Source organism: Dendrobates tinctorius, unplaced genomic scaffold (genome assembly GCF_039654945.1).
Source record: "Dendrobates tinctorius isolate UK_male_01 unplaced genomic scaffold, ASM3965494v1 ptg000049l, whole genome shotgun sequence".
In the NCBI taxonomy this organism is placed as follows: domain Eukaryota; kingdom Metazoa; phylum Chordata; class Amphibia; order Anura; family Dendrobatidae; genus Dendrobates; species Dendrobates tinctorius.
The window spans coordinates 21,633,652-21,659,775 of record NW_027361717.1 but is presented as its reverse complement, the minus strand read 5'-3'; positions in this window follow the sequence as shown (position 1 = coordinate 21,659,775).

Below are 26,124 nucleotides of genomic sequence, written 5' to 3'. Positions count from 1 at the left end.
CAGGCCGGCACAGCCCCCCGGCAGGCCGGCAGAGACCCCCGGAAGGCCCGAAATGACGGCGCATCATGATGCGCACACACCGCGCATCATGATGACGTCAGTCTGTCAATCAACTTTGAACTTCCGATTCCGATGCCGAATTCCGATATTGAAAAAATATCGGAAGTCGGTATCGGAATTCCGATACAGCAAGTATCGGCCGATACCCGATACTTGCGGTATCGGAATGCTCAACACTAGTCAATACCAGACACCCTTAATAAGGAAGAATCACAGTTGTGATGTATTTTAAAATGTTTGGGCAAGGTTTTAAGGGAGGCAATGTCATCAACCTCCCCCGCTGCCTTTATGCCTAAGACGTGTTCGCGAACCCTCACCTTCAGTTGGCGAGTGGTGAGTCCAACGTAGATGAGGGAACACGGGCAAGTAGCATAGTAAATCACAGCTGTAGATGAACAAGTGATGGATTTATTGATGTTATAAACGCACAGTCCATCAGAGCTGGTAAAGGAATGAGCACTAACAATATTACAACAGGCAACACAAGAGCCACAGGGTTTGCACCCCGTGGGTCTTGTGTATTGGGTCAGGAAGTTGTTTGCCGGTATAGGGGTATAGTGGCTTTTGATCAACCGGTCACCAAGATTTGGTGATCTGCGGAAAGAAATGTTCGGAAAGTCACCAATATATTTGGAGAGTATGGGGTCATTTTTCAAGATAGGCCAAAATTTCTTTAAATAGAATCTCATCTGTTCATTTTGACCATTGAATGTGGTAATGAACCTAACCAACTCTTTAGGTTCAGATCTATTCATGTCAGCATAAAGAGCATTATGGCGTGACATGTGCCTAGCCCTATTAAAGGCTCTCTTTAATGATCGCCTACTATACCCACGCTCAAGGAATCTCTCCTTTAATAAGTCAGCCTGCCTAATAAAATCAGTGTCTGTAGAACAAATCCGTCTGAGGCGTAGGAATTGTCCGATGGGAATTGAGTTTATAAGCGTACGAGGATGGGAGGATGAAGCATGGAGAAGTGCATTAACAGAAGTATGTTTTCTAAAAAGGTCTGTCTGAAGAAAATTGTCAGAATCTCTCCTCACTAAGACATCAAGGAACTCGATGGTTTTCAAATCACTGTGATACGTGAGATGTACATTGATATCATTAGAATTCAATATATCAATGAAATCAGGTAGCACACCGATGGGATCCTGCCAAATGAAGAAAATATCGTCAATGTAGCGTGTCCAAAAAGGAACACGCTCCATTTGTGCAATCTTGCCAGATAAAAAAAGGTCCCTTTCCCACAGGCCCAGGAACAGGTTGGCATATGATGGGGCAAAGGAAGCACCCATAGCTGTTCCCTAGGTCTGCAGAAAAAAGGAATCCTTAAATAAAAAAATTGTGTGACAACGCAAACTCAAGTAAATTAATAAAAAAATATAGTGAAAGCTCGTGAAAAGGAGGAATGTTGCAAAAAATAAGAGAGTTTGCGTTGTCACACATTTTTTTTAATTTTAAGGATTCCTTTTTCCTGCAGACCCAGGGAACAGCTATGGGTGCTTCCTTTGCCCCATCATATGCCAACCTGTTCCTGGGCCTGTGGGAAAGGGACCTTTTTTTATCTGGCAAGATTGCACAAATGTTCCTTTTTGGACATGCTACATTGACGATATTTTCTTCATTTGGCAGGATCCCATCGGTGTGCTACCTGATTTCATTGATATATTGAATTCTAATGATATCAATGTACATCTCACGTATCACAGTGATTTGAAAACCATCGAGTTCCTTGATGTCTTAGTGAGGAGAGATTCTGACAATTTTCTTCAGACAGACCTTTTTAGAAAACATACTTCTGTTAATGCACTTCTCCATGCTTCATCCTCCCATCCTCGTACGCTTATAAACTCAATTCCCATCGGACAATTCCTACGCCTCAGACGGATTTGTTCTACAGACACTGATTTTATTAGGCAGGCTGACTTATTAAAGGAGAGATTCCTTGAGCGTGGGTATAGTAGGCGATCATTAAAGAGAGCCTTTAATAGGGCTAGGCACATGTCACGCCATAATGCTCTTTATGCAGACATGAATAGATCTGAACCTAAAGAGTTGGTTAGGTTCATTACCACATTCAATGGTCAAAATGAACAGATGAGATTCTATTTAAAGAAATTTTGGCCTATCTTGAAAAATGACCCCATACTCTCCAAATATATTGGTGACTTTCCGAACATTTCTTTCCGCAGATCACCAAATCTTGGTGACCGGTTGATCAAAAGCCACTATACCCCTATACCGGCAAACAACTTCCTGACCCAATACACAAGACCCACGGGGTGCAAACCCTGTGGTTCTTGTGTTGCCTGTTGTAATATTGTTAGTGCTCATTCCTTTACCAGCTCTGATGGACTGTGCGTTTATAACATCAATAAATCCATCACTTGTTCATCTACAGCTGTGATTTACTATGCTACTTGCCCGTGTTCCCTCATCTACGTTGGACTCACCACTCGCCAACTGAAGGTGAGGGTTCGCGAACACGTCTTAGGCATAAAGGCAGCGGGGGAGGTTGATGACATTGCCTCCCTTAAAACCTTGCCCAAACATTTTAAAATACATCACAACTGTGATTCTTCCTTATTAAGGGTGTCTGGTATTGACATGATTTGTAAGGGGATTAGGGGAGGCAATGTGAGCAAACGCCTTGCTCAATTAGAAACCCAGTGGATCTGGACACTGAACACTGTGTCCCCACTGGGTTTGAACGAGAGTCTTTCTTTTATTCCATTTTTATGAAATCTTATTTTGTACACTTATTAATATTCTATACAATTTGTATTCTTATTTTAGATGGCCTGGTCGGTATCTATGTCATGGTGGATTATTCACACTGATTAACAAAGAATAATGAAAAAATGAGAAGACTTGCGCGTATATATATTGTATTCACACATCATATTATGTCATTTGGTTGTTTCATAAGCATTCATAAATTTTGCGGTATGCTGTATTGTTATTCACCTTATTATTTCCTTCACATTTTTCTCTTTTTATTATTTTTTATTCTTTATTTATTATTTTTTAATTTTATTTATTTTTTGTCATTTTTTTTTTTATTATCATTTATATGTATCATTTATCAATAATTTTCTTCATTCATTATTTTTTATTTTTCATTTTTTCACACACATTGTTTTTCATGTGACCGTGCATTATCTTATTCACATATTAACATATGTACATATCTTATTGTTATTTGTTTCACCATATTGATTTTATTACTCTTATTTATATATATATATATCTTGTCCTCATTAGTTTCATTTTATTGCAGTAACGCAATATGCTGTGAACTGTTATATAGCTATTGCTGCACTTACATATCCCTTATTTTCATGGACAGGCACTGGTGCGCGTGCGCCGCCTCGGCGCCGGTCGTTCGCATGGCGATGGCGTCTTCCCATGACCACACGCGCCGGGTTCACCCGGCGGTGTTTGGTCATGTGACGCCGCGCGCGATGCGTCTTCCGGGTCGCGGCGGCGCATGCGCCGTCATGTGTCCTGCCCGCTAATTAGTCCAGCATATAAGGAAGTACTGACCGGCCTTGTACCTACCCCCTGACGAAGGAAGTTTTATTCCGAAAAGCGCGTCGGGGCGCGTTCACAGGCATCCCCAGGCATCATTCTCCGGCTCATTAGGTATTATTTTATTTTCTGCTCCCATTACTTCTTTCCCCTCTCACATTGTGTGACACTCTCGTAGTGTCTTTTTTTTGTTCACTGCACTATTTTTTTTTTTTTTTTTTTATTGCACGGTTCATTTTACACATTATTTGCACAGCTGTTGTTGTTATTATTATTCTTTATTTATTTTTTGTATACTGTGTTTACACAATTTTTGGATATTCATTATTATATGGTGCACTGTATACACAATTCCTTTTGGGGGATTTATTAAGGTTCCATTAATATTTATTAATTTTCTTTTTCATATTCCTTTCGAGCCTTGCCTTATGGGTATACATTTTACCCTATGTTGTAGGATATCATAATCCAATATTACGCATTTATTTGGGATGCCTTTTTATTATTTTTTATTTTATTTAAGTGTACACCCATTTATATATTAATAAAGGTGTTTTTATCTATCCTCACGTGTTGCTGTATACAGTATATTATTTCTTCTTGGCACTCTGTCAGTATCATCTTCCACCATACTCATTGGTATTGGGTTCTTACATATAACCTTTGCCTGATCATTAGGATTTTGTTCAAAAAAGTGCCACACTGCACTCTTCCTACTATGGAAGACATTTTGAGGCCTTTCACGCTGTGCTAATGTGACCGTCTGGCCAAGCTGTCTGTGACGTATGCTGTGATAACAAAATAGGTTACGTCCGAGAGTGGACCCCCTGGATCACGGCACTGGAGCTCCCAGGGGTGAGCGCGCCAGGTGGTGCCGACCCCTATACAGGGGCCGTTAGGGGCAGACCCTCAGAAGACAAATACCGTGACTGCTAGAACCAAGAGGGGCGGCTCGAAGGACTGAGTGGAGGGTGCCGGACTGAGAACTGGAGTATAGGACTGGGCACTGGAGTACAGGATGGAGACACGGAGTACAGGACGGAGGCATGGAGTATAGGAGGGAGACAGGGAGTACAGGACTGAGCAGAGGAGTGTAGGACTGGGCACTGGAGCACAGGACGGAGGCACGGAGTACAGGACAGAGGCACGGAGTACAGGAGGGAGACAGGGAGTACAGGACTGGGCAGAGGAGTGTAGGACTGGGCACTGGAGCACAGGACGGAGGCACGGAGTACAGGACGGAGGCACGGAGTACAGGAGGGAGACACGGAGTACAGGACTGGGCAGAGGAGTGTAAGGAGTGAGTAGGGGAGAAACCCCTAAACACCCAGGCCAGGATACCGTACGGGAAGTCCACACGATAATCAGGCGTCTCCACCATGTTGGAGACGCCTGATATAACCTGCAGAAGACGGCTGATTGGTCGCTCAGACCGCTGGGCGGCGCTGCAGGTTTAAAGGATCTGCAGAGCGCGCGCCCGCGGCCTAAGGCGCCCACAGGAAGCCGGCACACGCTGGACGGAGGAGAAGGAGGAGGAGGCGGGCCCAGAGCGGCGCGGCGAGCGCAGGTAAGTAAAGGCGGCGGCGGGCCCCGCTGTTGCTGGGACGGCGACGGCTACCGCAGCCGCCGTGACAGTACCCCCCCTTTACGTCTCCCCTTCTTGAGGTTAGACAAAAACTTCTTTAAAAGACGAGGAGCATTAATATTCTCTTTGTGCTCTCAGGACCTCTCCTCGGGACCAAAACCCTTCCAATCAACGAGGTAGAGGGTACGCCCCCGAACTTTTTTTACGGCAAGAATCTCTTTTACCTCAAAGACATCATCAGCCCCTACTGGCTGAGGAGAAGAAGGGGGAACTGAGCAGTACCGATTCAGCACAACAGGTTTAAGGAGCGAGACATGGAAGGCGTTAGGGACCCGAAGCGAAGCCGGCAACTTCAATTTATAAGCCACGTTATTAATGCGTCCCAAGACCTGGAACGGGCCGATGTACCGAGGACCCAGTTTGTAAGAAGGCAACTTCAAACGGATATACTTAGTTGACAGCCAAACTTTGTCGCCAGGTTGGTAAGGTGGAAGGTCCCGGCGCCTCTTGTCTGCATGTCTTTTAATCTGGATACAGGATCTTTCAAGAGCTTTTCTGGTCTCCTTCCAGACTTGAGAAAATTCGGTGGCGAGGGCATCTGCTGCAGGCACACCAGACGGCGTAGGGAGAGGTAGTGGAACACCAGGGTTCTGGCCGGAAACCACGAAGAACGGCGTCTTGGTGGTGGACTCACTGGGGTGGTTGTTGTGGGCAAATTCTGCCCACGGCAGAAGAGACACCCAGTTGTCTTGATGGGCGTTCGAGAAGTGACACAGGTAGGCTGTTAATACCTGATTGATTCGCTCAACTTGCCCATTGGACTGAGGGTGATAAGCAGAGGAGAAGTCCAGAGATATACCCATGAGCTTGCTGAGTGCCCTCCAGAAACGGGAGGTAAATTGGACTCCGCGATCGGAGACAATTCGTTGAGGGAGTCCGTGAAGCCTAAAGATCTGGTGTATGAAGACCTTGGCCAACTCAGATGCCGTGGGTAATCCGGGCAGAGGGATGAAATGGGCCATTTTGGAGAACCGATCGACCACTACTAAGATGGTAGTACATCCGGAAGAACGTGGAAGATCGGTGATGAAATCCATACCAATTTGTCGCCAAGGGGCTTCAGGAGGAGGCAAAGGGTGGAGCAGGCTGGACGGCAGACTTCTAGGTACCTTGTTCAGAGCACAAGCCGTACAGGAGGCTATAAAATCAGTGACATCTTGGCGAAGGGATGGCCACCAGTAGTAGCGTGAAAGAAGGCTGAGGGTTTTCTTGACCCCGACGTGACCCGCAACCTTGGAAGAATGCCCCCAATCCAGGACCTCAAACCTCTTATTCTGTGGAACGAAGGTCTTTCCTGGCGGAATGGGAGAAAGCGTCACGGGCGCCACGGTGACAATTTTGGCAGGCTCAATGATGTGAGAGGAACCTTCCTCAACCTCAGGTGATTGTAGGGACCTGGACAGAGCATCTGCCTTGATGTTTCTGTCCCCCGGTCGAAAATGGAGTTTGAAGTCAAACCGGGAGAAATATAGCGACCACCTGGCTTGTATGGAGTTGAGCCTTTGTGCGGACTGAAGATATGCCAAATTCTTGTGATCCGTGAAGATTATGAATGGATGAACTGCCCCTTCCAAAAGATACCGCCACTCCTCCAGGGCCATCTTAATGGCCAGTAATTCCCGGTCCCCAATGGCATAATTGCATTCTGCGGGAGAGAACGACCTAGAGAAGAATCCACACGGTACCACTTGACCAGAAGTCGTCCGCTGAGAAAGCACTGCTCCCGCACCAGTAGAAGAGGCATCCACTTCTAGGATGAAGGGCCTATTGGCCAAAGGTCGATGTAGAATCGGGGCGATAGCAAAGGACTGCTTCAGAGCAAGAAAGGCCTCTTCAGCCTCTGGAGTCCAGGCATTTGGTTTGGTCCCCATCCTGGTCAGAGCCGAGATGGGCTTGGTTACCGAGGAGAAGAAGGGAACGAACTGTCTGTAATAGTTCGCAAAACCCAGGAACCGCTGGATCGCTTTTACTCCAACCGGACGCGGCCACTTGAGCACGGCAGCCAATTTTTCGGGATCCATCATTATTCCGGAGTCCGTGATGATATACCCTAGGAAAGTCAACGAGGACTGCTCGAACAGACACTTTTCAAGTTTGGCGTAGAGTCTGTTCTCCCGTAGACGTTGCAGAACCAGCCAAACACTTTTTCTGTGAGTGGATAAGTCGGGGGAAAAGATGAGTATGTCATCTAAGTATACCACGACATAAGAGTAGAGTTGGTCTCTGAAGATCTCATTAACGAACTCCTGAAAAACCGCCGGGGCATTGCAGAGACCAAAGGGCATAACCAAATACTCGTAATGGCCGTCCCGAGTATTGAAGGCCGTCTTCCATTCATCCCCGGAGCGGATTTGGATCAAGTTATAGGCTCCCCGCAGATCCAATTTGGTGAAGATCTGGGCCCCTCTCAAGCGGTCAAAGAGTTCTGGGATCAGTGGCAGGGGATACCTATTCTTGACTGTGATACTGTTCAGGCCCCGGTAGTCAATACATGGCCGAAGGGACCCGTCTTTCTTCGGACGAAAAAGAATCCTGCTCCAGCAGGAGAAGATGACTTCCGAATAAAACCCCGAGCCAAGTTCTCCTGGACATATTCAGACATGGCCGCAGTTTCTGCCGGCGACAGGGGATAAATTCTTCCCCTGGGGGGAATTGCTCCTTGCAACAGCTCAATAGGGCAGTCAAAGGCACGATGTGGCGGTAGAATCTCAGCCTCCTTCTTACTGAAGACGTCGGCAAACGAGTGGTAAGCCGTAGGAAGCCCAAGAAGATCGATAGGAGCTTGCTGCGGACTGGGGCGAGATACCGGCAACAGACAGTGTTTATGGCAGAAGTGTCCCCAACGGAGGATCTCCCCGGAATGCCAGTCTAGAACGGGCTCGTGTAGACGAAGCCAGGGTAAGCCGAGGAGCACGGCATGAGACAAACTGGGCAAAACATAAAAGGCGATTTTTTCTCGGTGAAGAGCTCCAACTTGTATCTCCACCTCAAGAGTGACCATGGTGATAGGTTCAGGTAGCGGGTTGCCATCCACGGAAGCGATGGAGCGCGGACTCTCTAACGTCACAACCGGAATTCGCAGCTGGTCCACTTCCTTGAGCCAGATGAAGTTACCAGCCGCACCCGAGTCCACATACGCCTCCACAGATCTGCGCTCCTGACCTGAAACAATTAAAGCCGAAATAGTAAGGGGTAGAGAGGAATCGGTGTCACCTAGGGAGGCCTCTCTTACCTGGCCTAGGCGGAGGCGTTTCCCGGCCACACTGGGCACGTGCGCACAAAATGGTTAGCCCCGCCACAATAAAGGCAAAGGCCTTGTGTCCTTCTCTCCCCGTTCCTGCTCTGACAACCTCACACGGTCTACTTGCATGGGCTCAGGAGTGGAATTACTTGAAGACGCTGGGGAGCGGGGAATGGGCGCCTGGTATAACCGAAAATATCTCTTTTCCCTAACTGACTCCCGGGAGCGTTCCTGGAACCGTAAATCAATACGGGTAACTAGGGATATGAGATCCTCCAGAGTGGTAGGGGTGTCCCGGCCAGCCAGCTCATCCTTTATTTTACCCGAGAGTCCCCTCCAAAAGGCCCCAACCAAAGCCTCGTTATTCCACCCCAGTTCAGAGGCCAGGGTCTGCAAGCGGATAGCATATTGACCGACGGTGAGGGAGCCTTGGCGAAGATTGAAAAGAGCCTCCGTGGTGGAGGTCACACGGCCAGGCTCATCAAATACCCTGCGGAAAGTATCCAGGAAGTTGTGGATGCTAGATACCACCGGGTCATCTCTCTCCCAGAGGGGATTTACCCAGGTTAAGGCCTCTCCCTCTAAATGGGACACAATGAAAGCTACCTTGGCCCGATCCGAGGGGTATTGCTGGGGCAGGAGCTCAAAGTGCAAACGGCACTGGTTCAAAAACCCCCGACACAACTTGGGGTCACCGCTAAACCTGGGAGGTTTCCCCAAACGTGGTGGAGGATGGGGTAGGGGATCCCGAGGTAGGGCAGAAGCGGCAGCAGAGGACTGTAGCGATTGGAGTCGGTCGTCCAAGGACGCCATGTAGCTCAGAATATGGGATTGAGCGTCACGCTGCTGCGCGAGCTCCTGCTGGAGTCCAGCTAGCAACGGGGCGTTCCCCGGGTCGGTGGTTTGTAAGGCAGAAAGGCGGGTGTCCATGGACTTCATAAAAGACATTATTCTAGTCTGATTTTCATGTAAAAAGAGCAATTCTTTTTGGGTGGCCGCTGAGGCGCTAGCAGGGTCCATGGCCTGATTATGCTGTGACGTATGCTGTGATAACAAAATAGGTTACGTCCGAGAGTGGACCCTCTGGATCGCGGCACTGGAGCTCCCAGGGGTGAGAGCGCCAGGTGGTGCCGACCCCTATACAGGGGCCGTTAGGGGCAGACCCTCAGAAGACAAATACCGCGACTGCTAGAACCAAGAGGGGCGGCTCGAAGGACTGAGTGGAGGGTGCCGGACTGAGAACTGGAGTATAGGACTGGGCACTGGAGTACAGGATGGAGACACGGAGTACAGGACGGAGGCACGGAGTATAGGAGGGAGACAGGGAGTACAGGACTGAGCAGAGGAGTGTAGGACTGGGCACTGGAGCACAGGACGGAGGCACGGAGTACAGGACGGAGGCACGGAGTACAGGAGGGAGACAGGGAGTACAGGACTGGGCAGAGGAGTGTAGGACTGGGCACTGGAGCACAGGACGGAGGCACGGAGTACAGGACGGAGGCACGGAGTACAGGACGGAGGCACGGAGTACAGGAGGGAGACACGGAGTACAGGACTGGGCAGAGGAGTGTAAGGAGTGAGTAGGGGAGAAACCCCTAAACACCCAGGCCAGGATACCGTACGGGAAGTCCACACGATAATCAGGCGTCTCCACCATGTTGGAGACGCCTGATATACCCTGCAGAAGACGGCTGATTGGTCGCTCAGACCGCTGGGCGGCGCTGCAGGTTTAAAGGATCTGCAGAGCGCGCGCCCGCGGCCTAAGGCGCCCACAGGAAGCCGGCACACGCTGGACGGAGGAGAAGGAGGAGGAGGCGGGCCCAGAGCGGCGCGGTGAGCGCAGGTAAGTAAAGGCGGCGGCGGGCCCCGCTGTTGCTGGGACGGCGGCGGCTACCGCCGCCGATGTGACACTGTCCTGCATCTCTTTTGGATTTTGTAACCTGTTTTTGGACTGCTCCGGGCCTGCCAGATAACAGCTGTTGTGATGTCGATGCCCGCTGCGGATGCTCCTCCTCCTCTTCTGAGCTATTGGCAGCGGCACCCTCTTCTCCCAATGGATGCCAATCTGGGTTAACAATTGGGTCATCCATCACCTCCTCTTCAATGTCATGTGCACCTTCCTCTGTGTCACCGTGTTTGGTGGTATAGTATGCGGGAAGGGGCACCTGAGTTTCATCAGGGTCAGATTCTGCCTCAGTACACTGCGAGGACAATGTAGTGCTCTGAGTGAATGTACCAGCAGAATCATCTATCAGTGGCTGTGCATCAGTGCACTCCATGTCAGATTCATCTTGGCCTGGGTAATTCACGATTTGACTTGATAACCCAGGCATGGTATGTGAATACAGCTCCATGGAGTAATCTGTAGTGTGGCCTGCCGCATCCTTGAATTTTGATTGGGGTGAAGGACACAAGGAAAGGTGTGGTTCATGACCATGAGCCTCCAATGACGACTCAGTGCTTTTATTTTTTAAAACTTCAGAAGAGGAGGCAATAGAGCTGGAGGCTGAGTCAGCAATGTAAGCCAAAACTTGTTCTTGAAGCTCCGGCTTTAAAAGCGGTTTACCTACTCCCAGAAAAGGGAGCCTTCGAGGCCTTGTGGAGCCAGACGATGACGCAGGCTAAACACCTCCTGCATTAGGTGCTACTTTGCTTTTGCCACTACCAGCAGATCCACCACCAACACCATCAATACCAGCTGCCAACCCCCACCCACTTCCACGGACTCTTCCACCACACTTCCTCATTTTTGGGGAAAATGTACCCAAAAAACCACCAACTATATGGTACTGTAAAACAAGGTACAAGGTGTATATAGGAGTGGGGAGAATTTGAATCTCTCTAGACTTCAGGACACAGTTGGATTCTGTCAGGCCCTGTTTATATTACAACGCAATGCGACAGGCAGATTCTGGATGGTGTAAGAAAGGTGTATAGAGGACTGTGGAGAATTGGAATCTCTCTAGACTTCAGGACACAGTTGGATTCTGTCAGGCCCTGTTTATATTACACTGCAATGTGACAGGCAGAAATTGCCTAGTGTATGACAAACTACAAGGTGTATATAGAATTGGGCAGAATTGGAATCTCCCTAGAGTGTAGGTCTGTAAGAACGGACAAACTCCTCGGCTTTTCCTTTTAGAGTGACACACATAGATAGCTTCAATTTGGCCGTGATAACAGCCGTTACACGGTACTAAGAGAAGAGCGTGCACATACACCGCTGTACGGTGTATGTAAAATTGTCAAGCTCTGTGTTTTTGTATACGGACTGCCACACGCTGTCTCTCTCTAGTTTTGAATGTAATCAAACAGCAAATATACTAAACTGTTTGAAAAGCGGACAAAACTATAAGGTATAGGTCTGTAAGAATGGACAAACTCCTCGACTTTTTCTTACAGAGTCACACACGTAGATAGCTTCAATTTGACCGTGATAACAGCCGTTACACGGTACTGTGTGAGGAGCGTACACCGCTGTACGGTGTGTGAAAAAATGAACGCTCACTACCTCACCAGGACAAAACAATACAATTTGGATTCCTTTTAAAAAAGCAGTTTGAACACCAGTGTGCACACAGCAATTCAGCTAGCCTTAAAAGGCAGGCTAATCACCACCAGCGCTGCTGCAAAAAGCAAAAATCTTCACCTTTCACTGCACAGTAACTACAGTGAAAAGCGCTAGCAGCAGAAGCAGTTTTTTTTTCTTTTTGCCTTCCTAACGCTCTCCCTACAGAATCAGCAGCTGCAGCAGCTCTCCCTAGATCAGCATGAGTAACATGGCGGTCGGCGTCCCCGCCCTTTTATACCCCCTGTGACGCCACACAAAGCAAGCCAATCACTTGCATGCCCTTCTCCAAGATGGTGGTGACCGCTGCCGCTGCCTATGTCATCACGTTGCCCACAGTGTCCGTTCTTCATGATTGGCTGAAAAAGGGCGCTAAAGCATCTTTTGAAACGCGACTTTGGCGCTAAAGTCGCCGACCTCGTGGCTGACCTCACGCTAAGGTCGAGTTTCGTTTCATGAAACCCAACTTTGGCGAAAGTCGGCGACTTTTGGATTTTTTCGACCCGTTTCGCTCAACTCTAGTGATAAGTGTTGAATCCCTGCGGCACCACTGGTAAGTAATTCGCGACTGACTCCAAGCTTCCTTCGGTCTTCACCCAAACTTCCTGAATACATAATTACAGCAAATAGTTTAATTACAGCTTAAAACTCAGCAATGAGACAAAAACTTCACCTGAGGTTCTCAAGTTTCTCATTCAGACGAATCTGTATTCTTTGTAATAAAATAAGGTAGAGATCTCCACCTAGGATTACTATTGAGACGGCAGACAGGATGCACTTTGTTTCTCATGCTCCGGCCCCCCCAGCCCTGCCACATTTCACACACCTCATTGTGCTGCTATCTGTATGTTAATGTCAGGAATGCGGTCATTTCCTAATAACCCACCACCCTGTCTTGTGAAATAGAACAAAAAAAGACCTCAGATGCACATTTAGCTCCAGTTCCACTTACCATTCCCAGACATGGCAATCCTGTCTCACTCTGCGTACTGCACCCTAACAAGTCATTGAAAAAAAGAAATAATATTTTTTATATAGTGCCAACATATTCCACAGCACTTTATATTTTGGAGGGGACTTGTACAGTACAGACAATAAAGACAATATAGAATAACACATAACACTGATGCACAGAGGAGTGAGGGTCCTGCTCGCAAGCTTACAATCTAGGAGGAAATAGGGGAGACACGAAAGGTTAATGGTAAAAAACAAAAAAATAAGGTGTTCTCATAACGCTCCATAGACCGGTCACCAGCCAGTATGTGTACAAGTACAGACACAGATGGTTATTAAGTACATGGAGGGTGTGTGAACAGATGCTACGAGGGTCCTGAGTTTGAAAAAAATTTTGTATGGGCAAAACGGGATTAGTTAGAAAAGTGATGTGAGGCTATAGGCCAGCCTAAAGAAATGTGTTTTTAGGCCATGCTTAAAACTGGGGATATTGGGAATTAAATTGAACTGTCCTGGGTAGTGCATTCTAAAGAATTGGTGCAGCACGTGAGAAGTCTTGGAGATGGAAGTGGGAGGTTCGGATTATTGAGGATGTTAACCTCAGGTCATTAGCAGAATGGAGGGCACGGGTAGGGTGATAGACTGAGACGAGGAAGGAGATGTAGGGTGGTGCTGAACTGTGGAGTGGATAGGCAACTAGGGCAATGACTGGCACAAGGTGGAGGCATAGGTGTTGCAATTAGAGAGGAATATGTTTCTGGCTGCTGCATCCAGGACACATTGGAGAGGAGAAAGTTTGATAAAAGGGAGACCGACTAATAGAGAGTTGCAGTAGTCCAGACAAGAATAAAAGCAACAGTAAGGGTACCATTACGCATAGTGATGCTCCAGCGATCCCAACAATGATACGAACCTGTAAGGATCGCTGGTACGTTGCTACATGGTCGCTAGTAAGATGTCAAACAGGCAGATCTACTCAACGACACAGCAACGATCCGGCGATCCCTATAACGACCTAGGCGGTCGTTGGGACCTTGTCTCACAGCAGCTATTCTGACGACTCACGCCTGCGTCAATGAGTTCTGAGTCGCCAACCAGGTCGTTCGTCAGCGTCAAACACAGCAATGCATGCTGGCCAGCAGGACACAACGATCAAAAAATGGCCTGGCACATTCAGCGAGATCGCAGTGGGGGGGCCAGTCTCCGCTGCGTGTCACACGTAGCGAGATCCCTGGCGAGGTCGCTGTTGAGTCACAAAACCTGTGACGTTTCAGCGATCTTGCTAATGGTCTCGCTATGTGAGACGAGGCCTTAAGAGTTTTTGCCAAGTGAAAGATAAGAAAAGGTCGAATTCTAGAGATGTTTTTGAGTTATAGGTGACAAGAACGAGCCAGTGATCGGATGTGGGCAATGAAGGAAAGATCTGAGTCAAATTTGCCACCAAGACAGGGGACATGTTTCTGGGGAGTAATGGTGGAGCCACACATGGAAATGGCAATATTGGGCATAGGTAGGATGGTGGAGGGAGGAAATACGAGGAGTTCAGTTTCTGACAGATTCAGTTTTATATAGAGGTAGTACATAATGTTAGGAACAGTGAAAAGACAATCACTGGTATTTTGCAGCAATACAAGGCTACAAAATAAACAATGTGCATAATTGGGTGTCATCAGCATAGAGATGGTACTGAAAACTGAATCTACTGATTTTTTTTTTATAAGTGACTGTGTAAGGAGGTTGACTGGACCGCGGGTACCTGCATGCCGGTGTAACAGGCCAGATTAACCCCCTGCCCAGAATATACCCAAGGTTAAAATGGCCTAGGCCAGATTATACCACGGGTATATTCTGGCCTAGGCCAAACTATACCTCGGGGTATAAATTGGCCTACGCCAGTTTATACCCCTCTGGGCCAGAATATACCCCCCGGGTATAATCTGGCCTAGGCCAAACTATACCCCGGGGTATAAATTGGCCTATGCCAGATTATACCCCTCCAGGTCAGAATATACAGTATCCCAGCTGCTGTGGATCAGATTTTTCACACTTTTGAGAACCATCAAAAACAGGGCCCCCAGGCAGTACACGGGGCCCCAGGCAGCACACGGGGCGGCAGAGACAGCGGCTCCAGAGTGTAACCCCTTATACTGGAGTGAAGAGAAAACGCAGGTGAGATATGTTTCCTGTCAAGGTCAATGATCCAGACCAAAGCGCCCAACAGACATACTCAGACACGGGTGTTGGGCGTGCATAAAAGTGGAACATCTGTCCAAAAATTGCCCTACCCGAGGAAAATGACAGCAAAGATCTGCTCACCCCTCCAAATATCCTGCTAATTGGAGGGAATGTTGCACCTGGAGGGAATGGATATGGTGGGAGAAGAAGAGCCCCACTCAGAGCAAAAAGGGATAGAGAAGGTGTCGACTGTCCACAGTAAGATGTCTGCGCTGTCCCGACATGTGGAGGCGAGTCTGACAGAACTCCAACCTGGGTCTGGATGTCCTGACGGTGAGATTCGACCCGAAGAGGAAGAAGGGATGACTGCTCGAGTGGTCCATCGGAGTAAATCGCCACCATGCTCGCCACAAGCTCCCGACAAATGAGAGAAGGTGACAAGTGTTCCTGACACGTCCGCTCCTACGGTTCTCGTCAATGAGAAGGTGTTAGGTCGGCGGAACGCACCAAATATAAAATAACAGGAGGTGCGTTCGCCGCCCGGAGTCCACCGTGCGGTAGGTGACAAGACTGCTGCTGAACAATGGCAGATGCACCTAATCAATGAGGTACTGCGCTCGGGTTTAACGTCACCCGAACGCTAAGGACAGCTCTGTTCTGGCACAGAGTCACAAGAGGCAATGTGATGCCGAGACGCGGCTCTGTTAATGTCACAGAGGCCTGCGTGTGGCGTCGCAACAGCGACCAAGTGTAGTTGCGGTTAGTGCAGCGCAGCGGCAGGTAAAGCCGCAGACGTCGGTGCTGAGACACGGGCGCCGACGGACGCTAGTGTAGGCGAGGATCACGTGGCGTGTAGTTTGCCACAAGCTGAGACTGACTATCCAACTCTCTGTCACCATTCGTAATATCCTAGGGAAGGGGGTTTTATAATGCGTCAGTCACCAGTCCACACATCCGTCACCATACACACACAGCATAAGATGCTACACTAGTACAACGCCGAGCTGCCATGCGGGCTTTTTATAGCGATGCGCTTCCGAGACCTTCCATTAGCTTGGGAAGGACCAATCAGATCCGACGTAGGACCTGAGCATGTGACCCCTGCTCTCCAGTGAGAGGTCAAGTTGCGGGCATGCCCAGTAGCACGGCATGAGGACTTAGCCTCAGGAGCAGTTCCCTGCAGAGCAGGTTGCGTTGCTATTGCTGCACCAGAGGTGGCAGCAACATCCAGGCTGTCAGAGCGAGTCTGAGCAGCAAGCCTTGCTCGCCGTGTTTGCTGAGCAACACCCGGAGCGTTCGAGGAAGAATGGGAGACCGCAGGATGTCTGGCTCTGGACTCCCGCTGTGCAGTACCAGGAATCCGACGCCTAACAGAAGGAAAAGCCGCTAGTATAGTATTGTCCCCTGAGGTGGAAAGTTTGCCAGCCGTCAGCTCACAAGATCTTGCAGACTACAGAGCGGGTGACGAGGGATCCGGCCTGAATGGTTTCAATTCATCCGATCCCAGTTCTGACGGAAATGCGCCTGCCAAAAAAGGGGGAACTATGGAGAAAAATTACCAGAACTGAGTCCACAGACTAAGGAGCCCGAGCAAGAGGTCCCTAAGGCTTCCGATAAAGAGAAGGACAAACTGTCTGCTCAAGTGTCTATCAGCAGCAAGGCAAAGAAGAAGATGGATGCAGTGGAAAAACCTGATGTTTCAGAGAAAAGTTTTTCCAAAGAATCTTCATCCTGCAGCCATTGAGGGTGAAGATGGAGACTCTCGACCGGTCATATGCTGATCCAGAAAAGGAACAGGCCTCGGAGATTACTGCTCCAGGAGACCTGGATGAACCCCCGTTCTCCACCACTCCACCAGAAGTTTGGAGTATCTTCAACCAGCCTTACTGGAAGAAGATGGAGCCAGAGAGGTAGGAGGACTTGCAAAAATTGTGGGCAGCTGTAGGCCCTCAGATTAGCATCGTGGAGTACGATGAGTTCTCGCCCGTGGAATGGCGAGCTTTAATAGAGGGAGAATGTAAGGAGGTTAACCGGACCTAGGGTACCTGCATGTTGGGTCCAGAACTAAAAAGGCTGCATCCTCTGTTTCTGGGGGGGAAGCCTGAGAGAGGTGGACCTTCCCATGCTGCAGGAGGGAAGGAGGAGAGAAAAGGAGCTTCCTGCTGACAAGAGGGGGCGGGGAGAGCCTAGAAAGAGCGCACAGTCACAGGAGTAAAAAAAAGCCCACGCTGCAGGAGGGGTTGGTGCCGAGTAGTGAGCAGTGTGCTCTGCTTCCCCCACTTGAGAGTGCTGGGCCTGTGACAGGCTGTAGTGCTGCTGTCTAGGATAGGAGCTGTAGTGATGGGGGGAATTAGCTGTGCCAGCAGAGCCATGCCAGCAGTGAAGACCTGAACCAGCATAGCAGAGCTGTGCGGAGCCATGCGGAACTAAGCCAGGAGCCGTACACTATGAGACAGTGAGTACCGCACACGTGCTGCCCAAGAGTGACCACATACTTGACAGACCCCTTACATATAGGTGGACAACAGACTGACAGCGTACCGCCACCTGTCACGCCAGGAGATGACTCAACTTAGAAGAGAGAGACTGTAACGCACGCGCAGCGTAGTGAGGAGCAGGTGACTAGGCCAAAGCCCCATAGCCGAGGACTTGTGTACACCACAGAGCGACGTCCTGTTTCGGCGGTCCCTCACACTGGACTCAGTACCATGCTAGACACGTTGAAGCATGGGAAATCTTCCTGCCTCTCAGAGACTTCACCAAGACGTCCCGTGCCGCTGTTTCCGATGCCACCGTTGGATCCTCGCCTTTTACTGACCTCACTGAGACGTCACGTGCCACCGTTGGAACCCCGAGGAGCTGCACCCAAGAAGACTACAGTCTGATAAGTTTCACCTCTTTATTACTGAACTTTTGTTCTTCCCTGACCTGCCCTGCTACTCCCCCAGTTCTGCCCCATTCCTTACCATCACCCTACAATCCCTCACTCCCTGTGTGGAGTACATTCCATGTTTAATAAATACTTTAACTCTTGATCTGTCTCCTGTCTGTGGCGACATCCCGTGTTCCTGTGAAGTTCTACAAATGCACTAGTCACACAAGTACAATAATGATGGCCGTTTTTTTAATGAATTGGATATACAACCCCAATGTAGCGGAATGCTGACGCTCATTCCTGATTATTAGCCCATCTTGGAGCCAAATTCACTTGTCCAGTAATCATCAGTTTCAAACAGTTCAGTAACCAAAAAACTGGAACAGTGTAAGAGCTCGCTCACACTGACGTATAACACGGCCGAGTGCAATCCCATGTTTTTATCGAATAGCACTCAGCTCAATATTATATTATGAGGGTCTGTGATTATTTTCTCATGCCAATTTGGCATGAGAAAACAATTGTAGAAAGCAGCAAGTGGCTCCGATATTCGGATCGGGAGCATCCATACTAGTCTATGACTGATGGTGAAACATCAGACTGCACTCGGATGTCATCTGAGTGCAGTGCGATGTACGCTCACAGAGACAATGGGAAGATGGAGAAATTATGTTCTCAATCTTCTCCACACCTGTGCTGCCATTCTATGACACTCGTCTCAAACTCTGATAGAGTTTGATCCTAGTGTTATAGCCATAATCTGCCCAATTGTTTCACTTGGGGGGATATATGGGAGTGTGAGCGAGTCCTAAAACTGATGAAAAATTGCTGCGCTTTAAAACTGATCAGTTCCTATTGACTTCAATTATCTAACAAACGGATCCAGCAGCAATCATTTTTCTAGCCGGACAAAAAGATTGTCTGCACAAACACCCAGTGAACATGTAAAATGCATGTATGTGAGGTGCAATGAAAAATTAGCCTTATCATTGGTAGCAGATTGTCCTGTGTAAACATGTGTTGTGAAGATAAAGGGATCAGAAGAAGAATTATGGTGGTCTCACGAAGACAAGCCATTGTACAACCGCAGACCTGCTCATATGCAGCTGATTGGGGGTGGTTTCATGACAATCGTGCCGTGCCAACCTGGCATTATCTCATGATCAGCAAAACATTGCTTTTTAGGGTAAATGTAGCTGTTGCTCAGTCCTGTGAGGTAATGTAATGCTGCTTCCAATTAATAAACATATGGAATATGTACCATAAAGCTTGAGCACAGACATTTCCCTTCATTTTACCAGCAACTTAAATGTAAACTAGAAAAATGGCTTGTGGCAGGAATGTGACATGGGAATGTGCTGCATTTACTGCAGGAACTAGTGGGTGCGTTCCAGGAAACAATGAAAACAAAATACATTAAAATCTGTGATCTGTGACTCTATTTTCTGGGTGACCTGTCTATATATGCACATACATATACACTGACGAGCAAAGAGGTAACAAGGTTTTGGACTCTTGACTTTCAGGCTCCATATCACACCTTCCACTACTGCTTAGAACGTGAGACTACCATCGTTTTATAGTCCACTATCTTGTCTATCTCATACATGAATTTGTCTTGCAATTATTCAGCATATAATTAGTTATGCAGATTCTTGTCATGCCTCTGCATTGTTACTGCTTTGCTCCAAAACATCAAAATTTAAATTTGTATTATTTTGTAAACCCACCTTTGGCTTTCAACACTGCCTGAATCCTTGTGAGCATGCTCTCAATCAGATTCCAGCATGTCTCGACCGAAATCTGATCCCAGATCTTCTACATGTTCCCAAAGTTGGTGCATAATGATTGACTCACTTGAGTATGTATAAAGCTTTTTCTTCAACTCTTTACACAAGTGTTGGATTGGGTTGAGATCTTGGGACTGTGGAGACCAATCCAGCACTTCTACTTCATTGACATTGAGCCATTTCTTTGCCAATCTCAACATATGCTACGAGTCTATACCAAAAAGATCAAGGAAGCATAATGCCATAAAATGTAATTTACTTTATTGAATGACGTATAACAAAGATAGACATAAAAAATAGACATAAAAAGAGATGGATATATCGGTGGATATCACTGGTACAAATGTGCTAAACATGTACAGATACACAAAAAATAATATACCTAATAATCCGATGTCAAAGATATCATGACCAAGTGTATCAATAAGAGGTATAAGAAGTATATAACGTATGTGCATTCTTAGGCGACTGGATTGTAAAATGCTATAGTAATATTACTATCAAGAAAGAGAGCTATAGGCATCCATGGCAGTAATATGGCCACCACCCAATATATATGACCCAAATGGCCAAAAGGAGCTCTTAGCAGCTAATACATTAATAAGGCCAAGTTAAATGCACGACATTACTATAATACTTAGGACAAAAATTCATGTCCAAATAGAGAGGTAATGATATATATATTCACCCCCTGTCACCGCTATGACACTGCATAGACACATATACTATTATAATATAACACTGCTATAATTTGGACAACCCAGTCCTAAAAAAGTGCTAATAGTGCAAAATGTAAGTCTGCTGTCACAGCCGTAACATAAAGTAAACGTGCAAAAGGAATAGGCCAGAATGTTCAATGATTGTAAATGCGCTATTTTAGGTAATTAAAATGCCAGGTAGCATAAAGTGGTATATGTCCACATAGTCATATCACAGACATGGTACAAGGAATGACACAAAGTGTGCATAGCATATAAGTCCCCATGGAAATGCTAATAAGCCCCCTTAATTTAAAGCACATATGACCTGAGATACCGCGGTCCCCGACGCGCGTTTCGCCTTAGCTTCGTCCTGGGAGGTAAGTGAGTATGGCTGTGGGGTGTATTAGAGTATATATAGCAACATGATTGCAAATCATTCACCGCTGAGAAATCATCCGGTGCCCGGCGTGTGACGTCATCATGGCGTGCGTCCCCCGGCCGCACAGCCACTCCCCATCATACACGTCATGATGTGGAGACGGCTGAATGAGGCCAGGGTAAACGCGTTGCCACGGCGACGCACCACGCTGCAGGATAACGCTGCAGATAGGTAAGCCACTCCTCCACCCGACGTGTCAGGGAAGAGAGGCAGGCTTAACCCATCCAACAGACGTATCCGCACAGAGTGTGCACGGTGCTCTGGGAGATGCATAGAGATTAAGGTATAATAAAGAGTCTTGAAATCATGTTGCTCAAATGCATCATTTATAAATAAATGATAGACTTAAGTAGCGTCCTGTCAGATTATACATACAGAAATACATGTATGCTACGAGTCGATGTCCTGCTGGAACACTATGTTGTCCTTTTCATACCCATAGTACTTGAGTGTATGAAGTAGCTCATCTTGTTGGCTACTCACATGTAGCTCATATGCCAGGACACTGGCCACACTGGGACCGGGGACCTCATAACTGCACTGGTAGAATCCCACACTACCTAATGACTAAACTCATTGCTTGGCGACTCCTTAAGGGAGAGGGAGTCTTTTATACAGGACTAGCTGAAGAGCCCGGCGTTGCCTGGGCATAGTAACTAACTGTGGTTAGTTATAACAAATTATAAAGATTATTTTGCAGATAAAACATTTCACATCATATATTCAACACTACAGATTTGCAACACAAATTAACTAAACGATTACCTAAGTACTGATAGTATTTTATTTTCAACTTATTCAAGAGCCTTTTGATAAACAACATTTTTGGTTTTTCCTTTCGGTGCAAAGATGAACAGATTTTTGGCAGTTCCAACCTTGAACAGGCCACATAAAGTTGACTATGAGAAAAGCATGGAGATTGCAAATTGATCCCTACTACTTTCAAGGACTGTCCCTGAGGCTTGTTAATGGACATTGCAAATGCAAGTCAAACTGGAAACTGGAGGCGTTTAAAATCAAAAGGCAAATAAGATGGAATGAGTGGAATTCTTGGAATGAAAATGTCCTCTCCTTTGGCACATCCTGTTGCTGAGCTGTATATCTAATCTTATCCTGTGTTATACCATCTGCTGAGCTGTGTATGTAATCCTATCCTGTATGATACTGTTTGCTGAGCCCTGTATCTAATCCTATCCTGTTTAATACTATCTGCTGAGCCGTGTATCTAATCCTATCCTGTGTGAAAGATGCTTAGTGATTGATTGCTATGGGACTGTTGCTCATAGCAACCAATCACAGCTCAGCTTTCACCTTTTAAACAGCTCTGGTGAAATGAAAGATGCTTAGTGATTGGTTGCTATGGGCAACACAGGCAGTGTACCTGTTGTGGTCAAGAAGATGTACCTATGGGACTAAGGGATGGAGGATGTGTGATAGGTATATGGGCACAGGAGGGGGTGATTCATTTATGTCTTGTGTTCTCTGCTCCTTTCTGGCAGGCAGACAATGTCTGGGAGCTTATGTTCCTGGGGATGCTAGATTTCTCCTACCCGGTCAGTGTCTGTTGAGGTGAGGTGGAGTGGAAAAACTGTTGCTCATAGCAACCTGTTATGATTGAGTCACCGTAGGAGGCAAAAACAGAAATGCTAGCTAAGTCCAGAAAACCAGAGAAGTTGGCAACTATCAGATTGCAGACCCCTGAACCTATCAACACAACTAGCAGTAGCCGTGGGGGGTTCCTACGATGACCTAGACCCCTCGATCACAGCCGGAGAGATACATAGGCCTAAAGAAGGAAAGGGGAAATCTAACTGCCCCAGAGCAGACCCCAAAGCAATAGGCAGCCCCCCACATATAATGACGGTGAAGCAAGATGAAAACACTTACACAGACAGAAAGACAGACTGAGCAAAGACGGGGCCAAAAACTACCTAGATAGGAACGGATAGGAAGGCTGCTGTCTGCAATCTGCCAAAACCCTATCAGAGACAAAAGCCAACAAGCTGATATAAAAATGGTAAAAACATAAGCACAAAGGCGCAAGTTCCTATATGATACCGCCTGCAGCTGCAAATAAGGACAACAACCACCCAATTTGTCCAACAATAAAAGTCAAATCTAAAAGTGAATAATTTGCGCTAGCAGGATACCATTCAGAGGTTTCAAAGAAATATCTACAGTAAAGCTGGTTCACAAAGTATATGTGCCGATACCTTTGTTCAGATGAATGAGGAACTGGTCGAAGGATGCTTCCTCAAGCAGGGTCCCGGTGCCAAGAGCTTTCAAGCTCATTTTCATCAGCATCACTACTGCTTTCAGCGTCATCTTGGCACCGGGACCCTGCTTGAGGAAGCATCCTTCGACCAGTTCCTCATTCATCTGAACAAAGGTATCGGCACATATACTTTGTGAACCAGCTTTACTGTAGATATTTCTTTGAAACCTCTGAATGGTATCCTGCTAGCGCAAATTATTCACTTTTTGATATAAAAATGGCCCTGAAGCAACTAAGCTTCAAAAACTAAATCAGCACTCAGGTACTTTCAGAAGACAGAGCTAACGGAATACTGCACACTCCAGCAGGGAGTGGCAGAATTCAAAAAGCAAGAACAACAAAAACAAATCTTAAATGCAAAAAGGCAAAGCAAAAACTTAGCTTTAGGAGAGCAGGAATCATACTGGTGTCCAAGAGTCCACAGAGAAATCACCCGCAGGGCAGAAAGGGCGTAGGCTGCCTTATATCCAGTCAGTGACTCCACTCAGCCAATCGTCTTCATTAGTCCCAGGTGCCTGATAATCAGGCTCACTACCTTCCTTCACTAGAATAGGGAGTTCACCAGGCCTCAGTGACGGAGGGGAGAATGAACTCACAACAGTACCCCCCCTGAGGAGGGATCACCGAACCCTCAACAACGCTACCAGGGCGATCAGGGTGAGCCCGATGAAAGGCACGCACCAATCTTTTGGCATGAATATCAGAGGCAGAGACCCAGGAATTATCCTCCTGACCATAACCCTTCCACTTAACCAAATACTGGAGTCTCCGTCTAGCCAGACGGGAATCCAGAATTTTCTCTACCTCATATTCCAAGTTACCTTCAACCAATACAGGGTCCGGAGGTGCCACCTCAGGCACAACTGGCTCAACAAACCTCTTCAACAAGGACTTATGGAACACATTATGGATCTTAAATGTGACAGGAAGAGCCAAACGAAAAGAGACCGGATTAATAATCTCCAAAATCTTGTAAGGTCCAATAAATCTAGGCTTAAACTTAGGAGAAGCCACCTTCATAGCAATATTTTTTGATGATAACCACACCATATCACCAATCTTAAACTGGGGACCAATGGTCCTATGTCGATTGGAAAACCGCTGGGCCTTTTCCTGGGAGAGAGATAACTTATCCACCACTTGGTCCCAGATCTGGTGCATTCTCTCCACCACAGTGTCAACACCTGGGCAGGCAGAGGGCTCCACCTGCCCTGAAGAAAATCGAGGATGAAACCCAAAGTTACAAAAAAAAGGTGACATCAAAGTGGCAGAACTAGCTCTATTATTTAAAGCAAATTCGGCCAAGGGCAAAAATGATACCCAATCATCCTGATCAGTGGAAATAAAACATCTCAAATACAACTCCAAGGTCTGGTTTGTTCTCTCTGTCTGCCCATTGGTCTGAGAGTGAAAAGCAGAGGAGAAGGACAACTGAATTCCCAACTTGGAACAGAACGTCCTTCAAAATTTAGACACAAATTGAACTCCTCTGTCAGATACAATGTTCTCAGGAATCCCGTGCAAGCGAACCACCTGTTGCAAAAACAGGGGCACCAACTCAGAGGAAGATGGCAACTTAGGGAGTGGTACAAGATGAACCATCTTAGAAAACCTATCACAAATCACCCAAATAACAGTCATTCTTTGAGAGACCGGCATATCAGAGATGAAATCCATTGAAATATGGGTCCATGGCCTCCTGGGGACCGGCAAAGGCATCAACAACCCACTAGAGCGAGAACAAGATTTAGACCGGGAGCAAGTCCCACAGGACTGCACAAAATTCCTGACATCATGAGACAAGGTGGGCCACCAAAAAGAGCGACTCACCAGATCTCTAGTACCAAAAATACCTGGATGACCAGCCAATGCAGAGCAATGAACTTCAGACATCACTCTCTTCTTCCACTGGTCAGGAACATACAACTTTCCACTGGGGCAACGCTCAGGTTTGTCCTCCTGGAACCAGGGGAAGAGTTTTGAGGAGATCATTTGCATATTCCCAGTGCCTTCTGGGATAAGTGAAGAGTCTCCGCGAGCTCAACGATCACTGGGTTTTGGCCGTTGCAGCTGAAAAGAGGAAATCGGAAAACCAGGGGAAGAGTTTTGAGGAGATCATTTGCATATTCCCAGTGCCTTCTGGGATAAGTGAAGAGTCTCCGCGAGCTCAACGATCACTGGGTTTTGGCCGTTGCAGCTGAAAAGAGGAAATCGGAAAACCAGGGGAAGAGTTTTGAGGAGATCATTTGCATATTCCCAGTGCCTTCTGGGATAAGTGAAGAGTCTCCGCGAGCTCAACGATCACTGGGTTTTGGCCGTTGCAGCTGAAAAGAGGAAATCGGAAAACCAGGGGAAGAGTTTTGAGGAGATCATTTGCATATTCCCAGTGCCTTCTGGGATAAGTGAAGAGTCTCTGCGAGCTCAACGATCACTGGGTTTTGGCCGTTGCAGCTGAAAAGAGGAAATCGGAAAACCAGGGGAAGAGTTTTGAGGAGATCATTTGCATATTCCCAGTGCCTTCTGGGATAAGTGAAGAGTCTCCGCGAGCTCAACGATCACTGGGTTTTGGCCGTTGCAGCTGAAAAGAGGAAATCGGAAAACCAGGGGAAGAGTTTTGAGGAGATCATTTGCATATTCCCAGTGCCTTCTGGGATAAGTGAAGAGTCTCCGCGAGCTCAACGATCACTGGGTTTTGGCCGTTGCAGCTGAAAAGAGGAAATCGGAAAACCAGGGGAAGAGTTTTGAGGAGATCATTTGCATATTCCCAGTGCCTTCTGGGATAAGTGAAGAGTCTCCGCGAGCTCAACGATCACTGGGTTTTGGCCGTTGCAGCTGAAAAGAGGAAATCGGAAAAACCGCGCGCCGAT